This window comes from Neovison vison, chromosome 3 (assembly GCF_020171115.1).
Source record: "Neovison vison isolate M4711 chromosome 3, ASM_NN_V1, whole genome shotgun sequence".
NCBI lineage: Eukaryota > Metazoa > Chordata > Mammalia > Carnivora > Mustelidae > Neogale > Neogale vison.
This window is the reverse complement of record NC_058093.1, coordinates 102,813,567-102,837,208: the sequence shown is the minus strand read 5'-3', so window position 1 is coordinate 102,837,208 and position 23,642 is coordinate 102,813,567. Positions and strand designations below refer to the sequence as shown.

The window sequence follows — 23,642 nt, the reverse complement described above, 5'->3', positions numbered from 1 at the left end:
TGATCCCCACTGGCTGAACAATCACAGAGCAGGGCTGCCCCCAAGAGGGACTGTGACCTTGGGCACTGCCAACCCTCCCAGCAGCTGGGAAAATGAGCGCCTCCACCCTGAATGGGGATCTGGGTGGTCTACTGCGGCGTCAGAGCTACATTCTGCGTCCAACCTGACTGAACACTAGGGACATACCTATTTGGATTATTAGTCTGGTTCAAGGGCACAGGGCAAAAGTTGACAACCTCAGCTAAAACGGTAGATTCCACCAAGAAACGGAACCTTCTGTGTACCTTTGGGGGCAAGCATTGTCCCTCATGCTATCTTTTGGGATCCCTAACTGTTTTTCTTCGAAAGAAACCTAGCGAAGTTGCCCCAACTAAGTATAATCAGGCTAAAGCCAATTATGAATATTTTATTCCAATTAAAACTATTGATCATTGTCCAGGAATCAAGGAATCAAGATTTTCTTCTTGCATCTTTATTTCAGATGAAATCTCTAGGAAGTTACCAGTTGGCAACAGACCGTTAAAGGACGTATATATCCAAATTCACACTTATTTATGGAAATGTTAATTAGTTACCTATTTCCATGGTTACAAAGGCCTTTACTAGACAGATTGCTTTATTTAAAGCAAATATATTCTTTAAAGTTTGACAACAAAAGTGTACTTCCTTTTAAGACTGTGGGCCCTGTTCCCCCACACTCAAGACGGATCTCTCGCACTCTGTTTTATTTTTTTTAATCCAGCATTTGCTTCCAGCTACCATCCTATATTGTTTCATTTTGTCTTTTTTAAGATTTTATGTATTTATTTGTGAGAGAGAGAGAACGCACAAACAGGAGGAGCAGCAGGCAGAGGGAGAAACAGGCTCCCCACTGAGCAAGGAGCCCTGATGCGGGGCTCAATCCCAGGACCCCGAGATCATGACCTGAGCTGAAGGCAGATGCTTAACTCACGGAGCCACCCAGGCGTCCCTACCATACTATATGTTTACTCATTCACTGTCTATTCTGTTCCCCTAAAATTGTAATTGCTATGAAGGTAGAGATCCATGTCTTTCTGTTCACCGATATACATCCAGTACCAAGAACATCGCTTGGACACGCAGTCGGCACTCAGATAATATTTACCGAATACAGAAATGAACTCTTTGCCATTGTTCATCCTGCTCAGGATGTCCTTGTTCCGTCTTCCACCAGACATGTGTTTGTTCTCGATGCAATAGACATGAAGTTGAGCTGAAGACAACAAAGGAACCATCTTTTAGAGCCAAAGAAACTATGTCGAGAGCAAACACATATCTGTGCCCACAGCACATTCAGACAGAGTGGCAGGACTGTGATGAGTCTAGAGCACCCTCAAAATCCTGTTCTCTCACGGCCATTGTCTTCCGACCCTTAGCTCTAAGTCCACCTTCTACCCCATTGGAGTCTAAAAGGGACACATGGTCTCCTTCTCGGCCAGCAGGGAGATTGATGTTTTCCATATGTGCCGTCCCTCAGACTTCTTACTTCCACTGTTATGACTGCATCTTTAATGTTCCCATTTTTAATGGGTCGAAGCTTCCAGATATCCCTGCTCTAGCCTGAGAAGTCTTACTGAGTGGGAACTACTCCTCGGCTGCCTCCTGAGCAGGGGTGAAAATAGGCCCAGATAGCCCCAGGGCAATATGCATTCCTCCATCAAGTGTCTCCACTTGGGACAGTCCACACTTGAGGGGAAACAAGTCAATGGCTCTCCAAACCAACTGGTAAACCATGAAGAGAGACTGCCTATCAGCCACTACTCGGCCTCTCCGGTACTGTAGGAACCATTGTTCATTACACAACGACCGACACCCTTCCTCTCTTCCTCCTTTCCTTCCTCCTCTCCTCTCCTCCCCTTTCCCTTCCTTCCTCACCCCTATCTACAACAGAACAAGTTACAGTTAGAATAAATGTTGTTCTGCTGAGGTGAAGGCTGATGGATCTGTCTGTCATACCTTGTGTTCATATTGTGTGAATGTGAGTGCACACTCAGCCAGTAGCAGTGAAAAACATGTTGCTTTTCTTTTAAGATATTTACTTATTTATTTATTTGACAGAGAGAGAGAGAGAGATATCACAAGTAGGCAGAGAGGCAGGCAGAGAGAGAGGGGGAAGCAGCTCCCTGCTGAGCAGAGAGCCAGATGAGGGGCACCTGGGTGGCTCAGTGGGTTAAAGCCTCTGCCTTCAGCTCAGATCATGATCAAGGGTCCTGGGATCGAGCCCCGCATCGGACTCTCTGCTCAGGAGCCTGCTTCCTCCGCTCTCTCTGCCTGCTTCTCTGCCTACTTGTGATCTATCAAATAAATAAAATCTTGAAAAAAAAATAAAAAAGAAAAAGAAAGCCCGATGCAGGGCTCGATCCCGGGGCCCTGAGCTGAAGGCAGAGGTTTAACCCACTAAGTCACCCAGGTGCCCCAAAATGTTGCTTTTCATAGAGTTTTTGTGTTTTCTTGACGTGGCAGGTACACCTAATCGGAGTGGGAAGAGAACCCTGACATTGTGGGGGAAATAATACCTCAGGTGTAACCTGCAGCAAAACTGGCTTAAAGGTGTTTAAAGGCAAGGGGAACAATTTGCGAACTTGCAAAACACTGGGGTTTACAATTTCACCACAAAAGATAAACATTTGTTTAAGTCAACCTGTAAGCCTAGTGTGGAGGTATGCATGTGGGAAATGTTGACAATGCAGACAAGGCCAAGAGGTGTGAAATTTAAGCACATTATCACTCACTGTCAGATGCTAATGACTCTCGTCAAGGTGGAAGAGTTTAGTTTAAATGCAAAAGTGATTATCCTTGGCAACGGAAGTGCAAGTGAGATCTTCGCCAATTATTTGGGCTCTTGTTTTTCCTGACAATACTACTCATTAGTTTTTGGCTCTGATGTACAAGTTAGAACGGAGATTCCTTGTGCCCCTCTAGATGACTACAGCTGAAGTCATATTCCCATCCAGAACACGCATATTTCCCAATACCCGTGAACACATACAGCGTAGGAAGGGAGGGGTACAGTGTGTAAATTCCCTGACCTGTGGAAATGTACCAAATCCAAACACCTATCAAAAGGTAAATGATAATAAGAGTAAATAAATAATAAGAGTAAACTCACTTATGAGAGATTTCTGTGAAAAGATGTCATATTTGACCAACTGAAGGAAAATCCAGGTGGGGAGGGGGATGTTAACGCCATGGATTAAAGGCCACTTTCCCCCCCCCAAAAAAAAAAAGTAAAGAAGGTTAAACTAATTTACTCCTAGTATTTATCATCTATGGAGTTGTTCCCATAATGAGTACAATAAAATTGAATGTACTGTCATCTTTATTGGGATGAAGGTTACATTCATAAGCTCTGCTTGTTTTAATAGGTTTATTGTACAGTTGTAGACATGTGCTATTGCACTGGGATGGATATGCTTTGAATATTCTTATAATTGTGGATAGTATAAAAGTCATTTTCTGTTAGATTGCACAAATCCATTACATTAGGAGAAGGATACATTATTGTAACAGGATTAATGTGCAACACATAAACATAATCAGTAATATTCTGTTTGATAAATTATCTCATTTTAATCGGAATGTAAAGAGATTTCGGGATAGTTCCTCCTTTGATTTGCATAATTGTATTGCAGACAGGCAAATTGCATTATATTCTTCATTAACAATAGATGGCTTGTATAACTATTGTATTTTTGAAGGCACTGCTCTTAGATTCATCCTGCAATTTGTCATTTCCTGACGTTGCTGGGGAGCTTAGCTGGGAGAGAATAGAACCTAAAAAAGATTACTTGATTTTCGCTGAGTCCAGTAATATCTTGGCACCCGATTGCAGCGTGGTTATGCTATTGTTTGTTTTAACAAATTGCAACCCAGTGGCAAAGAACTTCTTTTAAAAATCTTCTAATTCGAGGACAATTCAGCCCTTATAGATTTTCACAGCAAAACGTCAGCCCTTCGAACAAACTCCACGTATAAAAATGTGAATTAAAATTAAATTAGAACCATACGATTGATTTTCTGTTTTTACTATGGTAAATTCTCTCTCCCATGGAATTTCCTTTCCTCTCTCCAGCCCAGACAAAAGCTAACAAGTTGCCCGATGCTCTGAATATTCTTCAGGGACGCTCCGTGTTTACAGTCACTCAGCGGTGATTATCACAGCTCCTGTCCTAATGCTAGCTAATGACGGCTGTCAGCAGCCCTTAAAAGGCGCAGTTAGGCACCAGGCCGCATTTCACCAGGTCTGACACCCTTGGCTCCCGGGGCCTGAAAGAGACACCCTTTCTATAATACCCTGTTAGGCCAGGCCCGCCCTCCTGGCAGCCCCCAACTCTCTGTTGGGAGGGAGTCCTGGTGAGACGGACCCTGGCGGGGAGGGGGGACACACACTCCAGGAGCCAAGTTCCCAAAGGCAGTGCCGCACCCAGCCCAGCCCTGCACCCACAGCAGGAGCAGCACACATGCGCGTTGCATAAATAAAGGAATAAATGGGTGAGTGAATGGAGACGTGGATCCCATCAAAATTGCCAGTGTTTCTGGATCAAAAAATTAAAAGAAGAAAAGCTTTCACATTCAAAGCAAACTGTGTTATCTACCACTTTCTCCACCAAATTGAAATACAACGCCCCAGGAACAATCCCTTAATAAGTTCCATTGGCTTTACATGTGCTAAGCACCTGAAAGTTTCCAAAGCACCTTGACCTTGATTTCATCTGAATCTCAAAAGCCTTCACAGCAGGTAGAACCAAACAACCCGTATTAAAAAATTAGGGTAGCCCGGAGAGAGGCGGGGGTCCAGGGAGGGACCCCGGAGGGATTATAAAGTTGCTTCCTTATTGTCCTTCCTTATTGTCCCCAACCACCACTGGTGGCTGTGCTCTGCCCCCAGGCCAGCTCCCTCCCTTGCCCCTACTTCCCACCTCCCACGTTGCCTTGGGCCCCTGCCTTCTCACTGGTGTCTATCACTCTGCACTTGAAGGTGGAAGCCCTCTTCCTTCTACACCCCACGGCCCCCCCACCCTCCTATATTCTGCACTTTTACGGGGATCCCACACATAGTTGTTTGTGCCCCTTAAAGCTGTATCTTTAACTGCAGGTTTATTTTAATTTGTAAGCCTTTTGCTCCTCTGTAACAAACACCAAGATGAGAGGCTCAAGGGTGAGTTCAAAACACACCCATTCTACCAGGAATCACTGATTCCCGTCCAGTTCTCAGATTGTGAGTCCAGAATGTTCCTGAGTCAGACTCCTCCTTCCACCATGGTGGGTTTTCATCCAAGACTCTGTGGTCTCTGCTGAGAGCTAGCTTCTGGATGTATTCCCACCCCTCCTCTCTGACATGCGTGGACTGTCCTCATTATTTCTAAGGAGCTTCTAGCCCCCATACAATGAATTCAGCAGATAAAATACTGCTGGAGGGAGGAGATATATCACTCCACTAGCCCAGTGTTACATGCTTGCTTCCACTCGGGCCCTGGGCCTTACTCAGTCCTCACTGTCAAATGTTCACAATCTCTACAAAAATTTTGCCTGTGAGCTTTTCAATGGAATCATTCCACAGAACCAGAGGATCTGCACTCGCACCTGCTGTGCAGGCTGAGTTGTCTGCTGGGAGTCAGGCATTAATGGGCTTGCACGGGAAACCAGGAGGCATACTCTGGAGGAACCGATGCCAAGGGGGCTTAGGGCATGGGCACACCTGGAAGGAGAGGAAAGAGAGACTGTGCCCATCTCCCAAGCAGTCCTATGGGGAAAGGAGCTGGAGGCAGAAAGTGAAAAGATGCTCTTGTGAGCAGCAAGGCCCCAGGAGCGCAGGATGGGGCCAAGGGTGGTCCAGAGCAGAGCACATCAGAGCATCTCCACTTGAACAAGGGGAGCTACAGAATCACAGAAAATCAGATATGTGGATAAGCTCTCCCCATTCTCTCACTTTAGAGGTTTCAAATGCACCTATGCTGACGCACCAGTCCCCCGCTCCTCCCTTTGCTCTGACTCTTGTCTCCCCACACGCTGCCTCCCTGGAACATTTTTCATCCACTCAGAATAAACTCAGGGGATTCACTGCCCTGTGACCCCTTCTGTCATCTGTCATCAGGAGCGACAGCCCCTCCCCGTTGCTGGCAGGCCTCTCCTGTGGCATTTGTCACAGTAGGCTCACATGGCCGGCCATTGCTCTTCAACCTGCCTCCCCTTCCAGGCCCATAGGGGAGATTGTGCCACCTTTATACCACAGAGCCTGGTACAGGACCTGGTACAGAGCCCGGTACAGAGTCTGGTACAGGGTGGGAGCTGGCAAACATATGCAATGACCAGTGTCCTTATCAGAAGGAGGCAGAGGGACATTTGGAACAGAAGAGGGAGAAGGGGATGTGATGATAGAATCTGGGAGAGCAAAGGTGAGGTGACCCAAAGCCACAAGCCCAGGAATGAGAACAGCCTCCAGAAGCTGGGAAAGTCAACCAAATGGTCATGGCTTAGAGCTTCCCGAGGGAACACGGCCCTGGTGATGCCTTGTTTTGGAATCACTGAGACTCATTTCAGACGTCTAGCCTCTAGTATTATTGCAAAAGAACAAATGTGTGCTATTTTAAGTTACCAAGGTTGGGTTCATTTGTTACAGCAACAATGGGAAGCTAATACAATGTGTTAAAATATTGACCTCATACATTTAGTTCTGAGTTTCCCTCCATGTACATACTACACTCACTGTTCCAGCTTGCCTGAAAACCCCAGGAGCTGAGTTCTGTCCTTCCCCTTGTCCACAAACACTTTGCAGCCTGCTCTGGGTCACCTCTGGTGCCTTTGCTTATGGCCATCTGCCCCTGCCAACAAGCAAGTTCGAAAAGGGCTGGTTCTCTGGGGCCAACGCATGTACTGATGTGTCTCCTCTGGCTGCCTATGGACATCAAGTGCAAGCCCAGTTGATAAGAACAGCCCAGCCCCCAGCACCACCAGCAGGAATGCAAACCCTCAAGTGTGTGGCTGCAGCTCTCTGGGTGATCTGGGAGTGTAGCTGGGGACCACAGGCATTTGGGCATGGAATGTCAGCTGGGGTCAATGGCCAGTATAAAAGGAAGACCCGATTTTATTATGGGACTAGTCCTAGGCAGAACCCAGCGAGGAGAGATTGCAGGAAAGCCTCCTGAAAGCCCCCAAACTCACAGTTCTCTCCCCTGTTCACCCCTCACTGTGCCAGAATGGTCACCATTTGTTCACTCATGCAACAAGTAGATGCTGGGCACCTCCTAGGTCTTGGGCATCGTGCTCAGAATTAGGGTCCATAGAAAAAGAAACTGAAGCCTACTAGATGTCCACACTCTAGATGGGGAGCTAGACCTACAAGCAAAACACAAAGGCACACACACACACTTGTGGACACACAAGCACAAAGATCGTGGGCTAAGCAATTTAGGGGTAAACGTGTAAGTGACCGTGGAGCACCACCCAGGTGAGGGGAGGCAGACTGCACCCCAGAGCAAAGGACATTTAAGTCAGACAATAAAGGGTGAACAGTGGTTTTGAGGTAAGGGGTGGAGCGACCTCTTCAGGAAGGGAATGAGCATTAGCCAAGGCACAGGGATGAAGCGGTGTGGTATGGTAGGGAAGGCCCTTATAGTTCCATGTGGCTCACAGATGAGGAGGCCTGAGAGAAAGGATGGGCGCAGTGTTCAGTGTTTGAGCTCCAGCTTGGCTGTTTCCCAGTGGTATAATTTTGGGCAAGTGACTTCATCTCTGTGCCTCAGTCCCCTTATCTATTAAAGTAACATAATGATATCTCCCTCCCATGCTGCTGTGAGGTTAGTGTGAGTTCATACATGTAAAGGGCTGAGCACGGTCCCTGGTAAGTAGGAAGCTGGCTCTCATTACACATTGGCTATTAGCCCCATGGCCAGTCTTTTTGTTTGTTTGTTTTGTTTTGTTTTTAAAGATTTTATTTATTTGTCAGAGAGAGAGGGAGAGCAAGCGAGCACAGGCAGACAGAGAGGCAGGCAGAGACAGAGGGAGAAGCAGGCTCCCTGCTGAGCAAGGAGCCCGATGCGGGACTCCATCCCAGGACGCTGGGATCATGACCTGAGCCGAAGGCAGCCACTTAACCAACTGAGCCACCCAGAGGCCCTCATGTTAGGTCTTGTATGTTGTCAGGACAGAAATGACAATGACTGATCTAGAGCCATATTTTATACTTTACAGAGTTCCTTACAAAGGACATTATATTTAATCTTCATGATGGCTCCAGGAGATTGGTATTGTTTTTCCTATTTTTGTGGGTGAGAGAATTAAAATGAAGATCAAGGGACTGGTCCAAGGTCACACAGATTTTGCATGGCAAACTGGAGTGGGAAAGGATGTCTCTGGTTTGAACGTGTGGCTCATACCTATTATGTTCCATGGAACTTTATCCTACTTGTAGGCACTGCAGGGCTCAGGGGCTTTCTAAGTAGGAAAGCAAAGTGTCAGAATTGTTTTTTAGAAAGGACACCCTAAAAACACAACCAGATAACAAACATAAAAATATTCAAATCCACCAAAAAAACGAGATGCTATTAATTTTCTTTTAATGTAGAATGCTTTACAAATTTGCATGTCATCCTTGCCCTGGGGCCGTGCTAATCTTCTCTGTATCCTTCCAATTTTAGTATATGTACTACCAAAGTGAGCACAAGACTACTAATTTTTAATGAAAGTACCCAGCACTGGTAAAGGTATGATATAACAGGCAGCTTCATAAATGTCTTGTGCATAAGACACTCGGTATCACCCTTCTGCAAAACAATTTTGTGTTATGTTCCAAAGACCTGTAAAAGAGCCAGACGTTTGAAAAACCAAAGGAATAAACAAACAAACAAAAAGCAGAAACAGACCCATAAATACAGAGAACAAACTGATGGTCCCCAGAGGGGAGGACGTGGGGGATGGGCAGAATGGGTGAAGGGGAGTGAGAGTTACAGACTTCCAGTTATGGGATGGGTAAGTAACAGTGATGAAAGGTACAGCACAGGGAATATGGTCAATAGTTTTGTAATAAGGTTGTATGGGGACAGATGGGGCTACAATGGTGGTGAGCCCCAGATAACATATAGACTTGTGCAATCACAAGTACCTGTGCTATACACCTGAACGTAATGTAATATGTGTCAAGTATACTTTGATAAAATAAATACATAAATGAGTAAATTAATAACCCAGATGTTTAAATTTATAATGCTACTATTAAGACTTAATCCTTAGAAGAAATCCAAAATTTGAGAAAGCTTTATGTTTGAAGTTGTTTATAATAGCAGTAAGTGTCAGAAAAAACAGTAAGTAAGTAAGAACATTCCATATCACAGATGCTTTTGAAATCATCTTAAGTTGGGGCACTCTGGATGGCTCAGTGAGTTAAGCATCTGCCTTCAGCTCAGATCATGATCCTAGGGTCCTGGGCTCGAGCCCCGCATCAGGTTCCTTGCTCAGTGGGGAATCTGCTTCTCCCTCTCCCTCTGCCTGAGGCTCCTCCTGTTTGTTCTCTCTTTCTCTCTAATAAATAAAAAAAAAATCTTTAAAAAAAGAAAAATTATCTTAAGTAAAAAATAATCATGAATAAAAGCACTGGTTAATGTAGTACCATCTGAACCATATAAAAATAAGAACAGGAAAAAAAGTTAGAATATGAACTGTGGTAGTCTTTTTTGAATAATTGGATTTTTTTTTCTTCTCCTATCTTCACTATTTTTCTAAGAGTCTGTGTCCTATGTAGATATTACTTTTATAATTAGGAAGAATAATTTTATTTCAAAATTGAGAAAAACTTCACCACAGATATTTACTTCTTTCAGTGAAGAGAAGGATTTCCAAAAATTTTTAACCAACTCTTGGGTCGACTCCCAGTATGGCAGACAGATAATAGGAAAGCAGCTGTGGATCAATTAGGCATAGGGGGCCCAGCAGCCTTGTCCCCCAGCCCAGCCAGAGGCATCCCAGGGCATAAAATAAAAAGCAGCCATGAAGGCAGCCCCCTGGTTTCATCGCCAGCTCATGCTCTCTCTCTCCAGGCAGGCTCTGGGAGCTATTACTGTCTCTGCGTCTGGCTCAGTGCACCAGGCAGTGCGCATGAGCACAGCACCCTGGCTGGACAGAGAAGGATGAGATTCAGAAGCTCTGGAGCCCAGGGCAAGCACGAGAACTGTATGGACTTCCCCAGCATGCAGTCACCTCGTGAGGTTCTGGGGACCCATCCTGCCAGCTCCAGCCATGGCTTGACCTCTTGGAGTGAGATGGCCAGTGTGGCTCTCATGGTTTTCAACTTAGCAGCTGCGGCCTGCGGAGAAGAGGCATCCGATAGCACAGTCCTGCACCCAGCCCTGACAGCGAGGGCTGACTGCTTCCAGCCACGCGTCTGGCTCTCTGTAACATCCCAAGATTCGAATCGATGGGGCTTTTGAAAAACCTAACTTGCATCCAAAGAGCTGCTTTTTTTCCTCCATCCTCTGCCCAGTTGAGTCCTACCGCATCCCTCTCTCTAAATGTGAGAGAAAGATTTCTACTATGGGTGGGGTGCCTGGGTGGCTCAGTGGGTTAAGCCGCTGCCTTTGGCTCAGGTCGTGGTCTCAGGGTCCTGGGATCGAGTCCCGCATCAGGCTCTCTGCTCAGCGGGGAGCCTGCTTCCCTCTCTCTCTCTCTGCCTGCCTCTCCATCTACTTGAGATCTCTCTCTGCCAAATAAATAAATAAAATCTTTAAAAAAAATTAAAAAAAAAAAGATTTCTACTATGGGGGTGCTGCTCAAGCAAGGGCTAAAACAAGATTGCCTAGTGCCTTTGAAAACCACCCGCCTCCCTCACGTTACAGCAACTGCGCTTAGAAAGAGAATTAGTCCAAATAACAGTTTTCCTGTGGCATTAATGTTTCTACAGTAAGCCACACATGAGGCGTGCTCAGCCTGGTGAATTTTCTATCAGTTCTGGGAGTTACACATTTTAACCCAAATAAATATATTTGGCTCAGTATCAAACGAAAAAAAATCATTCTTAAGCTTTTCCTTTCTTTCTTCTGCAAGAGCCAATGAACTTTACACACAGAAAAAGGGCATCTACTCCATGCCCAACTCCCAATGTCTTTCACCTGAGATGAATTTCATTTCAGGGGCCTCAAATAATTAAACCTAAATGAAGGTATTAACTGTGAGGGAAATAGAAAGTTCAAGCCTTCGACTCTTCTGGCTGTCGCAGAGGCCTCCGTATGATACAAAGGTGCAGACCCAAGCCCCCCAGGTCCATCCATCTTGTTTTCGTGCAAAGGGCAGCCCTAAAGACAGTCCGTCTTTTCCTGCCAAGGCTTCTAGGCTCCATGGCACCAGCGGCACAGGGCTAACCCATCCTTAGGACAAAAGAAACAAGTCAAGAATCACGTCTTTCTCGAGAAGCCCAGTTAAATGAAACTACATGGGAACTGACCCCAGATTTTCTTCCTCTCACACTTTTTCTTACTTCCTTGTGGCACCAACCACCAGATGAATGACTCCAGACACCCAGTCCCGCCCCTCATGATGGCACTCCTCACTGGAAAAAGCCTTCAGGGACTTAGAGCACCCGTCTAGACTCCTTAGCGTGGTTTGTGAGTCCTAGTTTGATAATAATCCTCGAATTAAAATACAAGTAGCTGGCACTTACTGAAACATCTCTCGTGTGCCAGGCATTTGTGGAATATTATTTTACGTAACATTATCCTCATGACAACCCCAGGATGAAGGTTTTATGATCTCCATTTTATGAAAAGAAAAGCAAGCCCAATATGGTAAACGGTCTGACCTCTGATAAATGGTGGGGACAGGGTTCAAGCCCAGGCTACTCTGACTCCAGGAATCCTCCCTTTTCACCACCTGGCTATTCAGTTGGAGCGCATGGAGGGGCAGTTCAGGGGAGGGAAGAGGCAGGGGGAGGAGGAGCGAGAATCAGGATATGTCTTTCTTCTCCATCAGCCCTGAGCAAGAACAATGTGAGTGAAATGTAGTATTTCATTTTATCATGCAATGAGCATAATTAGGAAACAATGAGGAATGACAACTAATAATGAACCTTGTTTCTTCCTAATTAAAATTTAACGATTGTATTTCTGCCACTATTGCCCAGAGCAGCAGCGTAAGCTGCGCGGTAACAAGGCCAACTCGGAAAGGAGGCAGCCCGACTTCACAGATGGCTCAGCACGGCCCTGCCCGGGCATGCCAACAAGGTACCTCTCCACAAGTGGCTGCTGGCTGCCCTCGTGGCCCAGCCACACCGGGCAAAATAATCCAGACGGGCAGAAGAAACAGTGGTTTCCTAATCACTGTAATAAACAACTGGCAAGTCTTGTAATTCTGTGAATACAGAGGGGAAAGGACAGGCTCCAGTGACAGACAAAGCTACGGACCCAGCTAACTACTTGCTGTGTGATCTCAGGCAAACCGATTAGCCTCTCCGAGTCAGTTTCTCCATCTGTGAGTGAGCGGGAAATGCCTCGGGTGGTGCCGCTGTGAGCGGTAAATGATGTAAGAGAAACATGCTGCCAGACTCTCCACGTGGTGGCAATCATAGACGGAGGCTCCCCCAAACCTTTGGATATTGCCTGCATTCTAATCCTTCACGTAAAACCTACCGTCCATCAGAGACTAACCAAAACTACATTTCTCATTCTTGCACACTAGTGATCAGAATATAAATGGATATGACTTCTTACAGGCAATAGTTTACGTATGGACATGCTTGGTAGTCCAGCAATGCCATTGCTAGAGATTTATCTGAGGAAATAGTCATGGATATAAGTAAATAAGTAAAATTTAACTATAAGGATATTTGTTTAACTATTCTTTGGGATATTAAATACAATAAAAATACTTTTACATATTTAAACAACAACAACCTACATTTCCCAGCTTCCATTGCCCGGAGGAGCAAACTCGCTGTTTAACTGGTCAGTTCAATGGCTTAGCAGAGTTATAGGGTGGATGAGGCAGAGCCTGAGTCATGTTTTGCTGGTTCAGAAGGCCGTGGCCTCGCTGTGGAGGAGATGGTGAAGGTGGCCAGTTCCTGACGACGGCAGTGATGGCAGCCTCTTTGGTAAGCAGTTCTGCCGGAAGTGCTTGGAGTTCCTCCAGAAAGGCCTGCCTAGAATCTGTTTCTCCAGTTGGCAATGATTCTGTGCATTTTCTCTACCCACAAGTGTATCCCTTCCCGCTTAAACTGGCCAGTGGACAGTATTATCTGCAATTTAGAGCCCTGACCCAGAGGCGGTGACAAGGCAACACCATGGAGTCCTATTGATGAGAGAGGAGGAAGGGACGACTAGAAGATGCCTGAGAGGCCGCTGTGACAATCCATGTTGGAGGGACGAGGGCCCAGATCAGAGAAATCCAACAGATATTTCTAAGGAATCTACTGCCTACATGTCTGTTGAATCTTGTGTCTTCCCTGCAATAGCCAGTGGCTCAGACTATGGATCACAGTCCCCTACAAGACAAGGACCATCGCTCCCACTGAATCTGCCTGACTCCAGGCTCACACCCTCTCCTGCTGCTAGCGCAATCTTTCAAAGGGGCGGTCACTTCACCTCCTCTGCTAAAAAGGTCTTCCGTGGCTTCCTCTGTCTTAAGCGCAAAGTCAGAATTCCTTATCATGGCCAATAAGAACCTTCTTGGTCTGCAGCCTCCTCCTTTCCCACTCCCCGACACCCTGCTCCTCTGACATGGCACACCGACCCACACTTCCACACCTACCTTCTTCACCTGTCCCCACCTGACCCTTTGAAAACTCTCCACCAGGACCTCCGCCTTCCCACTCCCCATCTTCCTGTACCGGGTTAACTCCTATTTGCTTCCTTGGGAGACCATCTCTGTCCTCCAGGCAAAGTTGAATCTTCTATAACACTCGGCCCCTCCTCTTTCATTGTCCCCAGAGCACTTGTCTAACATCTGTGCCCTGAATATCTGTGCTCCCCTTCCATCCTCTACATTATTCCCATCACCCCTGAGTCTGCATGGAGATGTGGGGCTGCGTTAGCACAACACAAGAGAGTCACACCTTAGAGCTAAAACGGTTCACATGTGTATGGGCCTTCTCCAGGCTCACGGTCCATCCATCAGAAGTAAAGGACAGGGCAGCCCCTAGGGCATGGCAGGGCCACGAGGTGGAAGGAGTGTGGGTCCCTGAACGCCTCCATTGAAGGCTGCCTGCTACACATTGAACTGATAGTACATAATACAAGAATAAACTTTTATTATATCCAAACAGGGAGACTTTGGGGAGCAACTTAATTGCAACTTCTACAGTCCTGCTTGAGTATGGAGGGGAGAACACACTTCTGGACACAAGAAACAGTTCATTGTGGGGGCCCAATCAGCACTGATGGCATGAATGACCAAGAAAGACGCTGACAGGCCCACAAAACAGTAGGCAGGGGACGCAGGCCCAGGAGGGGTCAAATGCCAGTCGAGTTGGAGAACCGATGGAGGACTTGAGAGAAGGGGGACAACGTTTAGTGGCATCCATCAATTATTCTGAGAAGACAAGCTCTGTTGGTACATGGAAATATAGGACCAGAGGGGAGATAATTTATATCATTTTCCATACAGCCATCACCATCTCAAAATCTCATTTCTTTCTCCCAACATGAGTCTCACACCCCGGCAGAGCCCCTGACATGGTCCTCCAGAGAGGGAAAACAGTGCACATATTTTTCTCTCCATCATAAATACCAGAGTGACTTGATGGCTCAATTGAAAGCACTGAGCTGTAGGGACAATTTCCTCTTTCAGTGCCTGTGTATACATACGCTTATGTGTGTATTTATAGTATGCATATGTATGTGTAGAATGAAGCTTGACTCAGTAAAACTAACCTCATCTCAAATATACAGTGTGGGCACATTTCCTGCAAGGGGAGGGGGAATCCTTCTAAGGCTCATAAATTTTTACAGCTGGAAGGGACCTAAGAAACTGCCCAGTTTAAACCCCTCATTTTACAGTTGGAGAAACTGAGGCCAGAACCTCCAAGAAACTTGCTCTAGAGCCAACAGCTTCTTGTTACAGAGTCAGGCTGGTGTTCAGATCCTCACTCTGGTGTCCATTAGACTTTTTTAGTGTTTGGGATTTTATTCATAGGCTGAAGAAGATGAAAAATATGAGGCCACTGGCTAAGGCATTCAATTCGAAGTGACGCCTTGCAACCGGGCTCAGGACCTGGTCATACAAGGGTACCTCCAGCAGCCACGGCAGCCCCTCTTCCAGGTGTCTGCAGCTTCCGGGCTCTAGGACCTTCCCCCGAATCCATCTGAATCTAGCTTACCCCCACTGGAAATCCGTACATGAAATAACCCGAGTTGCCATTTCATGAGCATTGACTGGAGCGTGTTCCAGAAGCTGAGGTAAGCACTCTACCTAAGTTACTCCGCATAGTCTTGTGAAGTGAGTATGTGTTGCTCTGTTTTACGGGGGAGAACAGCCAAGTCTCAGAGAGACCAAGTAGCTTCCACAAGATCACTCAACCAAGTGACAGAGCTTGGATTGGAACTCGGCTCTGTCAGGTTCCAGGGACCCTGTAGTCACTTTGCCCCAGTGGCACTGCCTCTCCCACAGAAGAACTGAGAACAAAGTAAGGTTTAGAGAATAGCACAGGAGTCACCCAGGACCTGCAGGACTAGAAGATGTCTTCTTCCCTGAGAGGTCCTGTTTGGTGCTGCTGACTGAGCAGACACTGGCCCACCTCCCTCCACCAGGTGCTGGGTGGGCTCTAAAAACTGGCCCTCCTTCCTGCCTGCTATTCCTTCCCCTGCCCTCCCCCAGTCTGGTGGGACTCTATACCATTGACCAAGCCACCCAGCTCAGGCCAGACCAGAAGCCCAGAAGTTTCCCCTGTGAAACACGGAGACTGAGATTTTTCACATGAAGTTTATACTCAGCCATTTCCAGCCCCGGAGACCGTCCGTACATCTGTGCATCCAACAGGCCTACCTTCATAACCTCCGTGCTATCTAATTGTGAAACAGGGCTAGAAGCATGTTAATTTATATGTTATATATTACATAAATGTACATTATAGATATGATTTATATATAGTGGAATACATATATAATGGAATATAAATATACATACATAGGAATGTGAGAGTGTGTGTGTATGTATGTGTGTATATATATATTTTTCATTGCTGTCCAGAAAGAAAATTTTCAAAAGTATTTGTAGACTGGAGAAATGTTTATTCTCTTTTTACCATGATTTTTTATTTCCTACAGCAGAGTATGCTTGAGTCAAATGGGACCTTTGTCCTCTCTAGCACCATAAAGCTTGTTGTCCTGACACTTTGTCTCTTTGGGCAATCTCCCTTCATACCCAATTCCTTTGGGGAAGGCCAACGTCCTCATTCTAACTTCTATACTCCTAAGTGACCCAGCTTCTCTGGTTTCCCAGAGTTTTGTTGTGATATCTGCATCTGCCAGGACTGGGATTTTGACAGGCTTCCAGAGAGCTTGCAGAGATCACTAGGTTGCAAAAACACCATTTGGCCTATAAACGGCTCACACTACTATTTCCATTTCCCAGAGTCCTTTCCACAACCCCTCCTCAATCTTCTGCTCACCTCTACTTCCCTCCTAGACCCATGGACAGCCCGCATCAGCCTAAAGAATAAGTCTTTCTGTGCACGAGTATGCAGTTCACACACACACAGACACACATACACACACTGATTTCCATGGCAATTCTGAAAGATGGAGAAGGACATAGACCACCCACCCATTTGCTGGAAGGTGGACATCTGACTTCCAGCCTTCTTGCCCTCCTTCCCTCCTTCAGACCCAGGAAAAAGAGACTAGAAGGGCATGAGATGTTTTTTGACCACAGTCAGGCTCTCGTGGCTATCATAGCTGTATATTTCACCACTGAGAACATGTGTTGGGAGCCTCAGAAGACAGCCTGAAAGAATGAATGAAGGACCAGGAAGAAAGCAGCTGGCACACACAGGCGCTATGTAATGATCACCTGCCACAGCCAGATCATACCGGCATTCAGGCAGGTTCTGGGCCTTGAGTAGCTTGCACATGCAATGCAGGCCAACTACACATGCCCTCTCCATGCTCCATGTCCCATGCCTTCTCCACCATAAAGTCTTTCAGAGAGATAGCCTCAGAAAGCAGTGTGAAACAATTAAGCAGTTCTCCTGCTGCAGGATACTTGGCCAGCTACCTGTGGTTTTTAATGTGGACCGCGCTCCCCTAGCTCCTCTGAGCAGGAATGACCAGGAGAGCAGACTATATGGTCACAGGAACCTTCCTGACCACTGCACAGCCTACAAAGGTAGTCGCAGGAGAGCCAAGGGAAAGGTAGATATTGCTATGTTAAAAAAAAGAAAAATTAAAGACACCCCCTTCCCATTGTAAATGTCATATCGTGTTGGCGTCTAATCAACACTTTGAAGCATTAGCATTGTTTTAATCATTCTCCTATTGGGGAACAAATGTTGCATGTATAATTACACTGCTGCATTGTACTGTACAAATAACCATGTAATGACATCGTTGGAATTTCTTGGTTCTTCATGGTAATGCCAAGTATAATTACCATGTAATCTGCCGAGAGCAAACAAGGTTGTAATTATTCCATAATCCAATCTAATTATGGGGCAACTGGATTGTTATTTGTGTTCAGAAGGAAAATATACATGCAAAGAGAAGAAAAAGAAATAAATTCTCCCTCACTGTTGGTATGCTACGTCAGGGGCCTGGGAGATAGCCCTTGCGATGCTACCATCTGCTTAGGTGATGAAATATATGCCCGATGGTCAGTCAATATTTGGGGATCATCTTCTTTCATTCTGATTATGGATTGGCTGGGTGAAGGAGTGACTACACAAGCGAGTCAGAAGAGGGAGTCAAGGAAGCAGATGTTGACAGAGCCTCTGGAGGCCAGCACCTGCCCACGGGACTTAGGGGATGAAGAGAGGGCAGCTCTCATAACACATCTCACCCACCAGCCTCTCCCGTACTTCTGACACATACCTGGGGCAGCCACCTGGAGATTTCTGTGAATGTTCATACTGGATTCAGACCAATTAATCAGCCATGTCTTGTCGCTCCTACCATGGGCCTTTTTTGGTGCAGGGAAGACGGGCCCTGGACCTTGCAGGGGAGCCAGGCAAAGAAGATGGAGAAGAACGGGATGAACAAATACAGGAGCATGCACTGGCAAGAAGCGTTCTGTGGGTGGCTTGGTGTGGGGCTCATTAACTTCCTAGAGTTGTCCATGATCAAGTACCATGAACAGGATGGCTTAGAACAAAAAGAACTTATTGTCGTACCATACCATTATGGAAGCTACACGTCCCAAATCAAGATGTCAGCAGAGCCACACTCCTCCAGAAGGCTCCAGCAAAGTAGTCCTTCCTGGGCTCTTTCTGTCTTCTGGTAGTTTGCTGGCAATCTCCCACCTGCCTTGGCTTATGACAGCGTAACTCCAATCTCTGCCTGTCCTCCTGCGTCTCTGTCTCTTCATTCTCTTTATAAAGGTATCAGTCATGGTATCAGGGGCCCACCCTACCCCAGTATAACCCCATCTTAACCAAATTACATTTACAATGATCCCATTTCCAAAAAAAGGCCACACCCTGAGGTAGTAGGAGTTGTGACTTCGACGTATCTTCTATTGAGGGGACACAATTCAACCCCCAACAGGGCCTTTTATTCATACATATATTGGCGGTATCCCTCTCATATCTACTATGTGCCCAGGTGTGATAATTGCCCAGCTCCTCTTCTCTTAATAGAACATTTACTGCATGGGTGACATGCATTATCTCACTGAAGTCTTCCACAATTTTACAAAGTTGGTACTACTAGCATCCTCATTCTACACAGGAGACAACTGAGGTTTTTGTTTGTTTTTGTTTTTGTAAAGAAAACCTCCCCAATGCCTTTTTTTTTTTTAAGATTTTATTTATTTATTTGACAGAGACAAAGATCACAAGTAGGCAGAGAGGCAGGCAGAGAGAGGGCGAAGCAGGCTCCCATAGAGCCTGATGTGGGGCTCAATCCCAGGACCCTGAGATCATGACCTGAGCTGAAGGCAGAGGCTTAACCCACTGAGCTGCCCAGGTGCCCCCGAGACAACTGAGGTTTTAAAAATCAGTTGACTGAAGGTTGAGCTGGGATTTGAGCTCAGGGCCTATGCTCTGAGTCCCATGTCCAGCCATGCTAAGTCCAACTTTGTACTAGACACATAGGGACAAGAGTCAGGGGGACTCAAAGGGAGCCCTCTGACCGAGGGCAGGCCACCACCCCAGAATGGCCCACAGCAGTGGCTTCGGAGAAGACATTGCACTATGGATAGGTGGTTTCTGAAGTTGAGTATCCAGGAGAGGAGTTTGAAGTTGGAGGACAGGAAGTGTGGGTAAGTGACAGGATGGAGGGACAGAGGACCAGCCACAGTTTCATCATGAGGGAGCTCATCCTGCTCATCTGTGACCATTTGTGGAGTCACTCCTGCGGATGGTGACTTTCTCCATCTTGTTTGGGCTTCTTCCTAGAGGGGGCTCATCACTTCCTCATCCCCCACAGATGTGGAGCCCAAATGTGGCCCCCTCCTTACCACAGCCATGGAGGGAAAGGTCCATCCATCCCACTGCCTTCCCCTCCTCACTTCAAGGCCTGCCTGTGAGCCATATGGACCTCCAGCCTAGGGAACTTGCTTCCATTCACAAGGTAGTGAAAGCTTTTGGAGGAAGTTACAGTCTTAAAACAGATTGTAAATTCTTTATTTAGGGACTAATCTTGTCAGGCTGGTCGACCCTGGTGTTGACTGCTTTTCTAACCTGACATCAGTTAATCCCCACTGCTCAGAAGTTAATCCCTTCGAGAACAAGATGAAAAGTGGTTTTGTGAGGCAATATTTAAAGGCCTACAAACAATAACACGCCTTTGCCTCTGCTTCTGCAATTTCTATTTCTGGAAAGGGTTCAAAAACCTGTTTGTGTGAATGAATGTGAAGAACTTTTTATGGCTGATCTTGCGAGATGATACTTTTGATGAATAATCTAGAAGTGTTTATACTTTAAGGCAGAAGGCACATGGAGCAAGTATGTGTGTTTATCAAATATGGCACAGGCGAAGGGCAGACTACAGCTACTGCAGAAATTTCAAAGGCTGCGGAAATGCCAGAAGAGATTCTGTAATTGTGAAATGTCAGAGCGAGGGGTGGAAGGAGGCCATCATGGGAGTCTTCAGGAGAAAATGATAGATGGGATCAGCGGCGGCATTCTGAATCCCTGGTTCACTGGAACTGCACTGGGAGGTATGATAAGCAATCTATGCCCCACTCTCCCCATACTCACAGCAATCCATCATGGTATCAATGGCTCTATTTTGCAGAAAAGGAAACTGAGGCTCAGGGAGGTGAAGTTTACGCACATCATTACTAAGCAGAAGAGGTGGAGATGCACACTCTCGTGCCCAAGCACACAGACTTCCACCTGTGTCTTCCAGAGCAGACAAAAACACTCTATAGCTCATGGCTAGCATGGCTGTCTTGCTTTTTTTGGTTGGAAGATGTCCTGTGTTTATTTCATCTGTCCGAATTCCACTCAAAACACTCCCCTTCTAGGAAGGCTTCCTGGACTAGACAAAACAAAAGAAGAGACTCTTAGAATGAAAACATCAGAGCTTACTTGAGCTTACTCAAGTCTTATAACCAGATCTGGTTTGCTGGTTTTCAACTAGGTTTTGAGGAAGCCTACAGGTTCTATTAGTAAGTGTCCTTCGGAGCACTGGGTGAAGTGGTTATGAATGAGTGAAAAGGGGGGTCCCCAGGGGCTGAGGTTCACACCCCCACACAATGCTCCAGCACTCTACAGGTACTTGCTACATATTTACATTTTTGTAGGCTAGCCTTCTTTCATAAAACTTCACTTGACAAAGGGCTCTATAGCCAAGATAAAAATACTACTAAGAAATACAGGTCGAAGTTTTCCCAGTGGTCTCCTTTTATAGACAGGAAAGCAGAAACATGGAGAGGGCATGTTCCCTGCTCAGGGTCACAGGGCTAAGTAGTAGCACAACGAAAGCTGCAGCCCAGGTCTCTTGAGTTTCTACCCAATGTGCTTGCTAATAAATTGTTTGTTTTCTGACTCTCAGATGAAACCAGATCCTGACACTTCCTGACCTAAGCAGATATATGCATGTGTGTATAGGTATACGACATGAAAAAGATACATAGTTATATCACAGATTTGTATATGCTTAACCAGGTCCTATGAACTAAACTGTGACATGAAAAAGATACATAGTTATATCACAGATTTGTATATGCTTAACCAGGTCCTATGAACTAAACTGTAAATTCATTGAGAGCTGAGACCACATGATTTCTAGACCTTATGGCTCTCACTGCCTGGAGTTCCCTAGCTGTACTAGAACTGGAGCCGTCTCCTGTGAATCTTTATACTCCCTATGCCTAGCAGGATGCCAGGCAATAGTGGATCCTCAGTAAATGTTTAGAGACTGAATAAGCAATAATGACAACCAGTTTTCAAGTACTGGTTAAATAATTCCAGGGAAAATAAACTTATGACCTATGAGATAACGCATGCTCTCCTTGGGCAGCTCCAGGTGTAATGTTGAGCCAAAATGTATCCCCCCATATATTCAACACCAGTTGGGACTGGTCTGCCCCTTTAGATCCAAGCTAGATTCCTTTTACTGAAAAGTCTGGGATATGTATTTTTTAAATTTTTTAATTTAAATTCAATTTAGTTAACATTACTATATTATTAGTCTCGAGGGTAGAATTTAGTGATTCATCAGTTGCATATAACACCCGGTGCTCATTCCATCACGTGCCCTCCTTAATGTCCATCACCCAGTCACTCCATCCTTCAATCCCCCCTCCAGCAACAACCAGTTTGTTTCCTAGAGTTAAAAGTCTCTAGGTTTGCCTAGAGTTTGCCTCCCTCTCTGTTTCTATCTTCTTTTATTTTTCCTTCCCTTCCCTATATACATCTGTTTTGTTTCCTAAATCCCACAAATGAGTGAAATCATATGGTATTTTTCTGTGATTGACTAAGTTTACTTAGTGTAATACCCTCTAGTTCCATCCATGTCATTGTAAAGGGCAAGATTTCATTCTTTTTGATGGCTGAGTAATATTCCTGTGTGTGTGTGTGTGTGTGTGTCTGTGTCTGTCTGTGTATACATACACACATACATAAATATGTGTATGTATATATATATATACACCACCTCTTCTGTATCTATCTGTCAATGGACAGGGGCTCTTTCCATATTTTGGCTATTATGGACATTGTTGCTTATAAACATTGGAGTGAAGCTGCTCCTTTGAATCACTATTTTTGTATCCTTTGGATAAATACCCAGTAGTGCAATTGCTGGATCATAGGATACCTCTATTTTCAACTTTCTGAGGAGCCTCCATACTGTTTTCCAGAGTGGCTGCACCAGTTTGCATTCCCACCAACTATAAGAGGGTTCCCCTTTTTCCACATCTTTGCTATATACAAAAGACCCACAGCAAATATCATCTTCAACTGGGAAAAACTGAGAGCTATTCCCCTGAGGTCAGGAACATGACAGGGATGACCGCTCTCACCACTGTTGTTCAACATAGCATTGGCATATATTTTAAAAGAGATGAGGAAACTTCCACATAGAATCTTCACACACACACACACACACACACACACGAGAAGTATGTCCTATATATCCTTTTTTCTTCTTCTCTACCATCTTAGTATAACCATTAATGTGATAGTTAAGTATTCTGACTCTAAATTCAGACTGTCTGGATTCAAATCCCACCAGTATCATATACATGTGTACATATGTGTACACACAAACACACTACACAGGCCTCCTATTTCCTTTCCCTGGTGAGTTCTACGATTCATCCATTCCAAGATCCTGTTTTGCACAAGATCTAATTTTGTCCGTTCAGTTTTTGAACATTTCTCATTCAGAAACATCCTAGTAGTTCCTAAAAGAGACAATATTTTCCTCTCTTAATAGCACCTTCAGAAATAAGGGATTGAAACATAGAGTTTATGGGTACCTAAGTGACTCAGTTGGTTAGGCATGTGACTGTCAGTTTGGACTCAGGTCATGATCTCAGGGTTGTGAGATTGAGCCCCACATCAGGCTCTGTGCTGGGCGTAGAGTCTACTTGAGATTCCTCTCCCTCTTCCTCCCCCTCTACCCCTGCCCCCACTCATGTGCATGAAAGGTTTATCTCTCTCTCTTTCTCTCTCTCTCAAATAAATAAATAAAATCTTTGAAAAAGAACATAGAGTCTAAGCACTATTAAAATATATGAGAATACTATCAACTAATTTATGCCAATATAAAAAATTTCAAAATGAAAAAATTGAAGGACTGGACATATTTTTAGGAAAATAAAGTTTTCCAAACTTGATTCATGCAGAATGTCTTAATAGTCTGATAGTACGTACAGATATAGAAGCAGTGGTTAATCAGTTTCCCACACATAAAACACTGAAGGGTTTTACCACTATTTATCACATAAATCCCAAGAAATACATCATTCCAATCTTTTACAAGTTCTCCCAGATGACTTCCCTATTCATTCTATGTGGCCAGTATAGTCTTGATATAAAA

General features: G+C 45.3%; 1 non-coding gene across 1 annotated transcript; it reads right to left on the bottom strand.

Moving 5' to 3' along the window:
- Positions 1-8,574: 8,574 nt before the first annotated feature.
- LOC122903797 lies at positions 8,575-8,681 on the bottom strand. The gene has a single exon (XR_006384024.1). It is a non-coding gene; the product is annotated as a U6 spliceosomal RNA (small nuclear RNA).
- Positions 8,682-23,642: the final 14,961 nt, after the last annotated feature.